The sequence below is a fragment of the Oryzias melastigma genome, linkage group LG17 (assembly GCF_002922805.2).
Source record: "Oryzias melastigma strain HK-1 linkage group LG17, ASM292280v2, whole genome shotgun sequence".
Classification (NCBI taxonomy): domain Eukaryota; kingdom Metazoa; phylum Chordata; class Actinopteri; order Beloniformes; family Adrianichthyidae; genus Oryzias; species Oryzias melastigma.
Genome location: NC_050528.1, coordinates 8,203,380 through 8,216,310, shown reverse-complemented (window position 1 = coordinate 8,216,310; position 12,931 = coordinate 8,203,380).

The window sequence follows — 12,931 nt, the reverse complement described above, 5'->3', positions numbered from 1 at the left end:
CGACTTTTACGCCAAAGTTTGCCCGGAAGGAGATATGAATGGACTTAATTTACGAGTAAAGGTTAGACTGGTGTGTGATTTCTGTGTGCGTGTAAGAGAGCATGGATCTGCCTTGTGGTGCTGTCTCCATTTTATAGTCTGTAGCATTTGCTATTTTTTTGGGAACTTATATGGATTATCTATTCTTCCTTGGTCCAATATTATGAACCTACTATGTTTATTAAAAGAAACTGATATGATATATAAACACAATCAAGAGTTGGAAAATATGTGGGTTCATATGTTTGTAAATCTGACTCAGAAAGTGAGAGCCTTACCAGCCACAAACCTCACCGCACGTCACTGATGGACGCATGTTTTACAGGGATGTAACGATTTATTTAAACTATTTGATTCGTATCTTAATTAGTGGTTATGTGACCATAGTATAATCGATTATTCGTTACACCCCTCTTATTTTCCTTTTCGAACCCTGAACCTCCGACCTGCCGTTTATCCATCCATCCACTAGATGTCTCCACTTCTTCTGTCCACCTTCATTCACCTGATTGCCCACATCCGCTCCTGACACACCAGAGAGCTTTTTCTTCACTCATTAACTGCATTGGCTTCTTCTTACTGAGGACCATGGGGGTCTCCTGGAGACTAGCGCAGCTGCCACAGGGCACAAGAGGAAATCACGTCTAGCACAAAACAACAAAAGGAAAAACAAGAAAATGTTCTCACCTTTATTTTCACGGAACTTCTGTGGATACCCAGAGAAACAGCCATGACAGGGCGAGAGCAAAGCCTTCAGAACATGTCTATATGTTATTATTTTCTAACTGTAGAACAATAAATTAAAAAAAAATAGTTCAACTCTCTTTCAAGACTTCATTTAAGAGTTAAGAAGGGCAAAAGTGACATTTATTGCTTACTAAGCATTTACACTTTAGTGATTCTGTTTCTCTATTATTTATGATTTTTCCTCCGTAAAACTCAAACACACTTTTAGCAATTTCTGCAATCTTGGTATCAAAACTATCAGCTTTTTAAGGACATTATCACTTGTAATTTTGGTTTTTGTTAATTTTACGTTTTTTAGGATATTACGCAATTTATGCGATTTTTTTATTTATTTATTTATTTTTTTTTTCTGCCCCATTGAAAGGAATGGGAATTTTTGCAATTAAAAACATTCAGCATGTTTTGGAAATTCATGCTTGTACTTTTGGTATTGGTAAAGGTCACACACACACACTGAAATCTTACGTATTTTTTGTTTTTTTAAGCAAAATTATAACTAATTTCTTACATACTTTGAAACCTATGAAATATTGGTATCAAACGTTCAGCATGTTAAGGACATTAATGCTACCGAGGTTTTTAAGGCTAATGAGTTAATCTGTATTTTAGCAACGAAATAGCTTTTTTAGCTCATTTGGCTACTATTGAGGTTTTTAAGGCTAATTCTGAGTTAAGCTAGTATTTTATCAATTTGTTAGCTTTTTTGGCTAATTTGGCATTCAGTGAGGTTTTAAGAGCTAGTTTAGAGTTGAGCTAATATTCCAGCAACGTTCTAGCTTTCTTTGGCTAATTTGACATCTACTGAGGGTTTTTCTTTTGGCTAATTCTGAGTTAAGCTAGTATATATTAGCAATGTGTTAGCTTCTCTCTGCTATTTTGGTATATACTGAGGTTTTTAAAGCTAACTCTGAGTTAAGCTAGTATTCTAGCAACATGCTAGCTTTTTATTAGCTAATTTGGCACCAACAAAGGATTCTGGGGCTTTTTGGGGGGTAAGGTTACATTTTAACAAAATACTCACTTTTTTTTTTTTTGTTGTTGCAAATTTGGCATCTACTGAGGTTTTGGGCTAATTCTGTGTTAAGCTAGTATTTTATCAGTTTGTTAGCTTTTTTGGCTAATTTCGCATCTACTGAGGGTTTTTTTTAATTTTTTGGGCTAATTCTGAGTTAAGCTAGTATTTTAGCAATGTGTTAGGTTTTCTTTACTATTTTGGTATATACTGAGGTTTTTAAAGCTAATTCTGAGTTAAGCTAGTATTCTAGCAACGTGCTAGCTTTTTTTTTTTTTTTTTTTTACCTAATTTGGCACCAACAAAGGATTTTGGGGCAATTTTGGGGGGTAAGGTTACATTTTAGTAAAATGCTCACTTTTTTTTCTAATTTTGGTTTTGGGGTAATTTTGAGTTCACACCTTTACGCATTTTTAAATTTTACAACCTTTTTTTTTTAACTTAATACAATTTATGCAACTTTACGTCCTTTAGCAATATTCAAATAGCTTTAGCATTTTCAGGAAACCCTTTTAGCAGTTACAGTAACTTTCTTCTGCATCTTCAGTAAAACTTCTCTAGTTTCAAAAATGAGATTCATTAAAAAGCAAGAGATGATAATACATACAAGAATACTTTTGAGCACATTTATGCATGTGGTGTTATAGTGAAGATGTCTCAAATCCATCATAAACAGACCAACATTCACAGCTACAAATATAAATAAGTAAATATGCAAAAATGAGCTTTTTGCTTTGCCCAATATTTATGAAAGTATGTGCAGACCGAAGCTCCTTGGTCGATGCACCAAGTTGTAAAATATTATAGTGATCTGCTGAGAGCATAAACAGAAGATGATGATACGAAACTTGACTGTTTTGAAGTTTTGACTGTTTTTTTTTAATTTTATAATCTTTCTATTTGATGTCAGAAAACAAGCAGACGTTGCCGTCTGCTGCAAACGCACCCAGCACAAGAATTTACAGCTTTTATGTCAATAGAAGAAATGTTGTTATGAAGAGAAGTAACTGCAGTTACTTTTTAAAGTTGAGTAAGCTTTGCAAAAAATAGTTCATAGAAGATTTTGATCTTGCAAACTACAAGTGGAAATCTTAAAAAAAAAATGCAAGTAAACAACGTTGGACTGACACACAACCAGCAGGCTTTTTTATGCAAATAGAAAACATTTCAGATGGACACAAAAGTAAAATCAGCATTTGTGCATTTTGGGGCCAAAATCAACTTTCCTTCCTAATAAGACTAAAACTTTCATTCCGATTCAAACTGGTAGATGCTACACTAAAACATCAGGGTTTTGTTTAGGGGTGGGGGAAATAATAGATTATTAGATGTATCAATTCTGAATCGGTAATCGAAAAATGAATATAATTTAAAGTAAAAGTAATAAGTGGAACTAAACGCAGAGCGTTTTTCACTCCGACACTCATGGATTGTTCACAATCATCGTTTGCAAAAATAGGTGAATTCAATCTGAAAGACTTCAGAAAAGATGAGTCATCTGACCTTACTCTGACAATCAGCATCATGGGTTTCTGAGCAGTTGTCTGGAACAGTGGTCCCCAACCGGCACCGGTCCTTGGGTCACATGTTACGGGGAACAGAAAAAAATATATAATTTTGTTTGTTTTTTGATCCTGAAGGAAGTTTTATTTGTAAAAGACTTCCTGATTCTGGGTCACGTGACTTAAAGCAACTACCTGCATGGCTAACTAGACTGCTAAGCTAGTAGCCCAAAGCTTAAAAAGCTAACAAAAAAAAAACCAAAGATCCAGTGAGGGAACCAAAGAAGAAGTCGAACCGGGAGTCTGCTTCGGCTAAAACGTAGCAACAGACTCTCAACTGTTTCACACATGCAGATAATAAAGTAGGAGACATGTGGATTCACATACATATTATTTTTAGAAAATACCAGTTTTGCGTCATTTATTTAGCTTTATTTATCCATCACACCTCAAATGTCGGACATAGTGGAAGCTAGCGTCTGGTAGTTAGCCTCCACTTTGACAAAAAAGGGAAAATCTTCATCACAAAGTTCAAACATTTTACAGAGAATTAAGATTCAGTCACATAAAGTTGCTGATTGGTTGGACGAGAATTTTCCTACAGCAAGACTGAACTATTTTTGTTGAAAAAAATACCCAAACAATGAGGATTTATGTAAAGACAAAATATGACTAAAGGTAAAGAGTCTAGATTGAGTGTTAAAATTATATTTTAAGGATAAAAATCCTGTTTATTTTATGGATTTTTTTTTCCAAATCAGAAACTATTTCTACAAATAAACAACTTTATTTAATTTAATCTTCATCATCTGCATAAAAAATATCTACTAAAATTTTTAGACCTTAGACAAAATTTCTTGTAGTAGTATTTTATTTTTAAAAAAAAATCTTTAAAATACTAACTTCAGCCTCGTTCTGACCAATTTAAACTGATCCGTGGGCTGAAACGGTTGGGGAGTACTGGTCAAGAACACTGAAACTGAAAATAGTTAATAATCGCTTTATGGCCACAATGAACAGAAAGGTAGAAGAAAGAGTCCAGAGTTTAATGAAAAGAATATCTGTCCAACTGTTAAGCATGGGGGCGGATCAATCATGTTTGGGGCTTGCTAGCGTCACCGGAAACATTTCAAGAGTGGAATGGATTCCACAAAATGTCAGCAAATTTTGGACACTAACTTGATCTGTGAAAAAAGTTAAAGAAAAGATGGCTTCTTCAAATGGAAAATGGTCCTAAAAAACCTCAAAATCCACTGTCTTACATCAAGAGGCTTAAACTGAAGGTTTGTCTTCCCAATCACCGGACCTCAACATGATTGAATATCTATGGATAGACCTGAAAGAATAACAGACATCCCAGAAGTCTCGAAGAACTGGAAGACTTTTGTAAAGAACGCACTAAGATTCCTCAAACAAGAATTGAAAGAATCATGGCTGGTGACAAAAAAACCTTTACAAGCTGTGATACTTCCTAAGTGGGGGGGGGCAGTACAAGGTACTAACTCTGCAGGGTGCCCAGACTTTTGATCCCCACTGTATATGAGACAAAAGCTGCAGTCATGGCAGCAGTTGTATTTTATGTCTTTTTGTTCAAACATTGTTCTGAAATATGATCACTAGCTAGACGCTATTCATTTAGTTAGAGCTAAAGAGCGTTTCATTACAGCTGGTCTGATGATAAAAAGTAACATTATCTCATTTAAGGTCGTTGAGTTCAGGGAAAACGTCTCTATTGATGCTGTGAAAGATTTTTGATTCCTGAAATTAAATATTTGTCATGTCAGAAATATGTTCTTTATAAACATATATCCTTAACTTAAAATGCACTTTAGTGGAGAAAAGTAAGTGTAAATGCAGTAATAATAATGGAGTAAAAGTGAATAACCGGTTTAGTGGTCTGGTGGTAGAGTGTCCACTCTGAGATTGGAAGGTCGTGAGTTCAAATCCCAGTTGAGTCACACCACAGACTTCCTGCTTGACACTCAGCATTAAGGATTGGGGGGTTAAGATACCAATTGGTTCCTGAGTGCGGCTGTGTCTGCAGCTCACCACCCCCTTCCTCAAGGATTGGTCGAATGAGAACAAATTCCACACATCTAGCTGCGTGACGTCTGATGGGACTTTAACTTTATTGTTTTAGTGTTGCGGTCTGCAACCTGGTTTAAAGAAAAATACACCTTTTTACTTTAAAAGGTAAATAAAGTAAAAAGAAAAAAAAAAAACACTTCATGAGGCTCTTGACTACAGTACCCAATATTCACCAACAATCCATCACATAGTGCGACTTTGTAGTTTAAATTAGTCAAACTAAAATATTTTTCTAACAACTAGCACTTAAAAGTTTCCTGGTGGAGAAAGTGAACAGACTATTTCCCGGAAGAGAGAGGGAGCAGACTATTTCCTGGAGGAGAAAGGCGGAGCAGACGGTTTTCTCGTGGAGACAGGGAAAAGACTATTTCCTGGAGAAGAAAGGGAGCAGACTATATCCTGGTGGAAAAGGAGAAAATACTGTTTCCTGGTGGTGAAAGGGAGCAGACTATTTCTTGGAAGAGAAAGGCAGAGCAGGGGGTTTCCTGGTGGAGACAGGGAACTGACTATTTCCTGGAAGAAAAATCGAGCAGATGTTTTCTTAGTGGAGAAAGAGAGCAGACTATTTCCTGAAGGAAAAAGGGGAGCAGCCCCTCCCATACCCACGACAACAAGCGGGTCCTCACATGCTGATGTCACAACGTAGCTTTCTCTGCAATGGTAACAGCTCAAGTTAGCGGTGACGCCAGCTGCCTGTGTTGTGAGTTTGTGCAGCTGGCCAAGAAACGCTCAATCTGTTTCCTGGTGGAGAAAGGGAGCTGACTATTTTCTGGAAGAGAAAGGGATCAGACTATTTCCTGCTAGAGAAAGGGAGCAAACTATTTCTTGATAGAAAAAAGAAGGGAGCAGACTCTGAAGACTAGGAAAACGCGAGCGACGAATTTAGAGGACCGGTTTAAATGTGGATTATTGAGCAACGGCAGAAAGGTAAATATATCCGCATGAAAGCAAAGAGGATTTCTGATTCGGAGATTATATGTCATAATTTCAAGAAATCCTAAAATGTTGATCTGGTGTTGTCTGGATTTTTTGACCGAATTTCACAACAAAATGAACCCATTATCCATCACCATTCTGTCTGTGGTAAATTTGAGGGATAAATGCTGGAGCTGCCCTGTATGTGAGCATATATAATAATTAAATAAACATAAAATGTCCCCCTTTTTTCCCTGGGTGACACGCCGGCTCTAGGAGGGCGTCATGAAGTGGGTGGAACCCTCAGTGAGCGAAGGACAGAGCCTCAGAGATCGAGTCATTATAAATCCGGGTACATACTGTAAATAGTTAACAAAAATAACTAATATTTAATAAATATTTCGTTTTTTAGTGTTTCAAATATAATATATGATCCTTTAAATGGATATATTTTACTTTGAAAGAGTTAAGAAAGTATGGCCCATTTTAAAATCAGTTTTAAAAACTACTTTTGGAAATATGCAAATTATTTAAGCCCATAAATCCTTTTCCTCCGGTTTAAATTTTGGTTTTCATTCACTGTAATTGCATAAGAAAGCTGCAAATGATAGCTGTGACTGTCATTCTTTAAACACTTGACACCTTTTTTTTTTTAGGTGAAAATTGTTGAGGCGGAGATATTGCTGTATAAACTGTTATATTAGGTGTCAGGCAAACCCAGATTCTAAAAAAATGTAGATGTAATAAAACATTTATAACCCAAAAAATGTTTTATCTAAAGCAAAATAACTTTCCAGAGAGATATAATTCACAGAATTTGACAAGTATGTAGTACTTTGATAAATGAGTGCTTTTAAGATTGTATGTTGAAATAACAATATACGTATGGAAGAATGCACGGGAAAAAGTCGTTAGTCTTTCATCGTTCCCACAATGAAACATCCACAATTTACCGCAGTTGGAATTGATTGCTGTGGCGTCTGCGAAGGCCCGGCTGAATCAATAACCCCTCTTTTGTTATTCTACATGTTTTCAGATTTGCTCTAAAGAGCAGTTGTGTAGCCTGTTATCTGTATTCATCTGTGACTCACACTGCAGCGTGCAGACACACACACAGAGGCCACGCGGGGCAACCTGCACGGATATGGTTCGGTAATTTCAGCCTGCAGAGAGCGAGCCATAGGAATGAATGAGAGGAAATGTTCTTCTGCTCATTGCTGTGAAAAATTGTCTGTGAACACTCTCTTGAAAGCAGACAAACAGAATTAGATCAACCTGATGGAAAAAGTGTCAAGGCCACCGCTTTGGGTTGTTAACACATCGGATTTGGGCGACCAGACCGCCCCAGCACACATGTGGCTCTGATTACGGGAGGCCTTGTGGTTTTGAGGAGTAATGACCCAAAGTGCTTAAAAGCTGTTCGGAATCAGGGGCAGAAAAACACGTTTCCCAAAGTGTTTATTTTGCCTAATCTGTGGCAGCTTTTCTAAAACACCCTGATGCGGCCATTAAGGTGCTCCAAAACCTGTGAAGGCGTTCAAGCGCTTCACTTCTAGGAGTTCGGCTGAAGAGAAACTGACACGGACAAACTTGAAATAACCTGACAGCGCTCTGAGGGATGATGCATTTGCTAATCTCTTATTCACAGTCAGGCATAATTGAATATGAAATATGAACATGGAGGAGCATCATCACCGTCTGGTGTTTCGGGACAGCAGGATATTACGCCGTCATTTCACTGCTGCTTATGAGAATCTACCCGAGGTTATTCTGTCTGTACGCCTGACCTTGCAGGCTGCAATTCTTTCCCTCTTTTTTTATGACTTCTATTCCTTTCAAAACAACACTTTTTAGTAGCTATTGAGATCAAATTAAGCAGATAATAGTTTTTATTTCATTTAAAAAACTGAGTTTTAGAGAATAAACTGCTATATTGGATTAATTGTCAATTTTTCTGTCTTTTTTTTTTGGGCTGTTGTGCAGTTCAACACTGTGGCATGCATCAAAAAGTACTTTTACCAAACTAGATAATAGATCATCAAACTACGGTGGCCCTGAAGTGCAAAACACATCAACAAATCAAATTAAAGATCACAACGGGAATAAAAAAAAAAACATTTAAAAAATCAAAACTAAATCCCAGTAAATGAAACTTAAAAAAAGGGATTTTCAGAAATCAAACTGAAATGTTTAAAAAATGAAACGAAATAAGAAACTGGAAGGTACTTGAGGACCCCACTGATTGGATGAAGATGTTTGAGTTTTGAAGAGGAGGGAAAGCTGAAGGATGTTTTTCCTGAACTGTGATGGAGCAATCATCAAACTTTTGCAGCGGTTTAAAGAAGTTTAAAGAAATGTTTTCCGCCAGAAGATTTCGCCATGTCAAACAACTTCCTGTTGAAAAGATGAACAAGAATCATCGTCCAATCAGTGATGTCCCACAATACCTGACTTTATGATTTCTCATTTTGTTTCAGGTTTTTAACATTTTATTTTGGTTTCTGGAAATTACTTCAGCTTTTCAAAACATTTCCTTTTTCTGACGTTTTATTTTTTTATTTTTTTAATAGTTTTTTCATTGAGGGATTTTTCCATTTCAGGACGTTTTTTTTTTTTTTTTTTTTTTTTAGCTTCCCATGATGATTACCTTTCTCAAAAAGGAGCTAAAACGGAGCGCCTCGCACTGAAGCAGTTACCATGACAACGCTACGCACCACATATTAAGCAGTCCGCTTTTGTAAAAAACAATTTAAACTTAAGAATATAACATGACTAAAGTTCTGATAATTTATTAAAAATATAAATATTTCATAAATGACCGTGGTATGAGCAAGATAAAATGCTCTTTCAGGTGTGCAGAACACAGAAGTCAACATGTAACACAAAAATGAGATTAATGCGATTAAAAAAAAAATGAAACCTGCAAAAATGTCTGAAATTAAGTAGTCGCGATTAACACAATAATAGACCCTTTTCATGGTGACGTCACACAAAATGGCAACAATTTTACGTAAAAAATAAAAGGTAACCTTAATAATTTCAGCTGAAATTTGTACAATAGTTATTTTATGAATGTCTTACCAAACTGTATTTTTTTTCCTGTCTTAGATCATTCACAAATCTAAATACAAATTTGAATAATCCTTCAATATTGGAGCTTCTATTGAAACAATATTATTCTAACGGGTTCTATTTTTCTTGATGTTTTTCTGAAGTATTTTAAGTGCGATCAGCACAAAAACTGATGCAAATTCATGTTGGCCACACGTAATAGACGCAGCAACATTGCTGCACGTTGGCCGAGCATCTTTTAACTGTTCCCAAGTTGTTGTAATAAGAGGTATTTGTTGTTTTTTGGGTTATATTAAGGGGAAATTGTAAAAATAGCAATGCTTATAATAGGAATATTTTTCTTAAAAGTTTCAAATTATTATTTTATCATCCTGCAGGGATCAGACATGATTATGATTAAAAGCAAAGGGGGAGCTACGTCAGAAAATAACAGTTATTAGTTTTTCTTTATTGAAATTGTCGTACTTTATCTCTGTTTTTAGTGATTTCGTGAACACGGAAATGTACGCAACTTTAACTGGATCTCCTGCAGATTTGAGCTAGCGTTAGCATAAATTCCAAGAAGAAAATCTTAATTACTTTCATAATCAAACAAGCAGCATTCAATGATGAATGAGTATAAATAAGTAATGTCTGTTACAATTGGTTACCTTTCATTATTTATGTAAAATTGCTTTAAAAAGCGTCCAGCTGTTTGGCGTTCTAAGCCATAAACATGATATATAATCGGAATTCACGCCGTTTTGTGTGACGTCACGTGAGAAGAGTATTTGACAGCCCAAGAGTTTGACCATTTTTGAACCAGCCGTACTTCCTATTTGGAACACGAGGGGGGAGGGGTTTAGCTCTCCAGGGATTCTACAGTCAATGGTATTTAAGTATGCAGTTTAAATCAAATCTGCTTCCTCCATCATTGGTCCGATTTACATGTTTGGTTTCCCTCTACAGTCCTGTCTGGATTTATCAGAGAATCTGCCCAAAAATGTATAGCCTTATTTATAGTCCCTCCCCTTATCGTTTTAAGCTTTCGACCTTTTTTCCATTTGTCTCTCTCTTTTTTTTTTACTGTTTTTTGTGTCTCTGATCAGCAAAAGTTAAAGTTTATACTCATTTAAAGGCGTAAAAGCTGAAAAGGTTTTAAATTTTAAAAGGGTTTTCTAAAGTTTAGGAAATTTCCGCTTACGCAACTGGCAAAAGTTACGATTTCCGCTCGAGACTGTGGCTTTGACCTCTTCATGCTTCCTGTATGTAGTTTATTTCTTTATTTATTTGTTTATTTTTCAGGGACAGTGCACATTAAACGTATCCAATGAGCCAGAATGAGCCCAGCGGCTATTTTTCATCCGTTGTCTCTGGACAGATGTTAAAATTGTCAACCTTAGAACAATCAATAAAAGCAACACTTAAAATATTAATGTCAATAAAAAAGAATAAACAATTAAAATACAAATAAAAGACAATCACCTAAAATACATTTTGATCAAAATAAAACATCAAAATTTATACATTACAAAATAATAAAACAATTATAAAAGACATTATTGCAGAATACTTAAACTTAAAGTTTAACTCTTTAAGGATAGTTTTAAAACACAAGTTAAATGTAATATAGACCACACTCAGAACTCCCTCTCCCCCATATTGGCTCAAGATTCAAACTCCACATGATTTCCAGCCCAGTCAGCTGGACAGTAAAAGCACAGATGCACATGAACGCCTTCAAAACAAATACACACAAACTGTGACTGCACATGCTGGAAACAAACACCCCGAATGGGTCCAAATACCCCCTTTAATCCCGGTGGTCTATTTTGTCATTACTGGCTCTTGTGTGAGCAAGGACGCGGGAATGCGGCATCCAGCGAGCGCCGCCTCGTAGCCGGCGCCGCGGCGAGATCCCCGTGCCAGCCTGACGTGTTATGCTACCAATCAGTGACTCACACTCGGTGGAAAATGCCAGATAAACATCACACTGGGAATGAGCGTCCTCCTTCTTCCTCCTCTCCCCCCTTTCTCTCTGGCAGTTTAAGTGGTTTAAGAATAGCAGCAGAGATGGAGCTGCTTATTTTAAATGACACGGCGAGAGTCGAAAGGTCAGATGAAACATACAAGGTTAGAGCAGGAGAGTGCGCCGCTTAGTAGATTAGATGAGTGAGGAACATGCCAGGGTGTGTTGTCAATTGCACCCTGATCCAAACACCATTCCGTATGTGATTGTGTCTGGCCAATATCAGCTGTCATCTTTTATTATGTTCAGGGGAACAAAGTCTGGTGGAAACAAAGAGGATCTGAAACCTGAGGCTGGGCTAATAGCTCCCCCAACCTGGCTTTCTTTCTTTCTTTCTGTCTACATAACGTCTCCATACAAACATTCACAAAAGCTTGTTGTAATTTCCTGCGAGACCTTAAAAACACTGTCGGCAGCTCTCACTGCAGGCTGCTGTTTTAAATCACACGAAGGGAGTTTTCAATTCTGCTGAATGTCGAGAGAAAAGGCTGCGAAACCTCTCCTCCTGTTGGTGACGTATTTCCCAAACCGTCAACACAAGAGGAGTCAGATCCTTTTTTGTCTCCGCTGACCTTTAAAGACTTGTTTCAGAAAAGTATTTTTTTTTAAAAAGAGGAAGTATGTATTAGTCCTGCCACAAACGATTATTTAATAGTCGATTAATCACCGATTAATTTTTTGGATTAGTCGACTAATCGGGTCATGCACAAACTGGATGTAAAACACACATCTGCTTTAAACTATCTAAAAATTAGAAATATAGCATTACCTGCGACAATGCTAGTGTGAATGCTGTAAACTGAATTTGTCTGCTGATGCTAGTGCTGATAGTTGAAAATGCTGAAATTGATAGCTAAAAACGCTGAAGCTGATAGCTAAAAACGCTGGAATTGATGGCTAAAAATGCTGAAAGTGATAGCTAAAAATGCTAAAGCTGACAGCTGAAAACGCTGAAATTAATGGCTAAAAACACTGAAGCTGATAGCATAAAATTCTGAAAGTGATAGCTAAAAATGCTGAAGCTGATAGCTAAAAATGCTGAAATTGATAGCTAAAAATGCTGAAGCTGACAGCTGAAAACGCTGAAATTAATGGCTAAAAACACTGAAGCTGATAGCATAAAATTCTGAAAGTGATAGCTAAAATGCTGAAGCTGATAGCTGAAAATGCTGAAATTAATGGCTAAAAACGCTGAAGCTGATAGCATAAAATTCTGAAATTGATAGCTAAAAACGCTGATAGCTGATAATGCTGAAATTGATAGATAAAAACGTTAAAGCTGATAGCTGGCTAAGATATTAGTTAAATGCAAAATTAGCCTAAGAAAACTGGAAAAAAAACTGTTAGCCAAAACAGCTAGCATGTAGCAGAAATATTTTCTAAACTCCAAATTAGCTTAAAAAAGCTGAAAAAGTCTTAAATTACCCAAAACAGCTAGCGTGTAGCTAAAATGTTGGTTACACTCAAAAATAGCTTAAAAACCCTAATAAATGCCAAAATAGTCCAAAATGCTAGCATAATGCTACTATAACTTTCAACTTTACTACA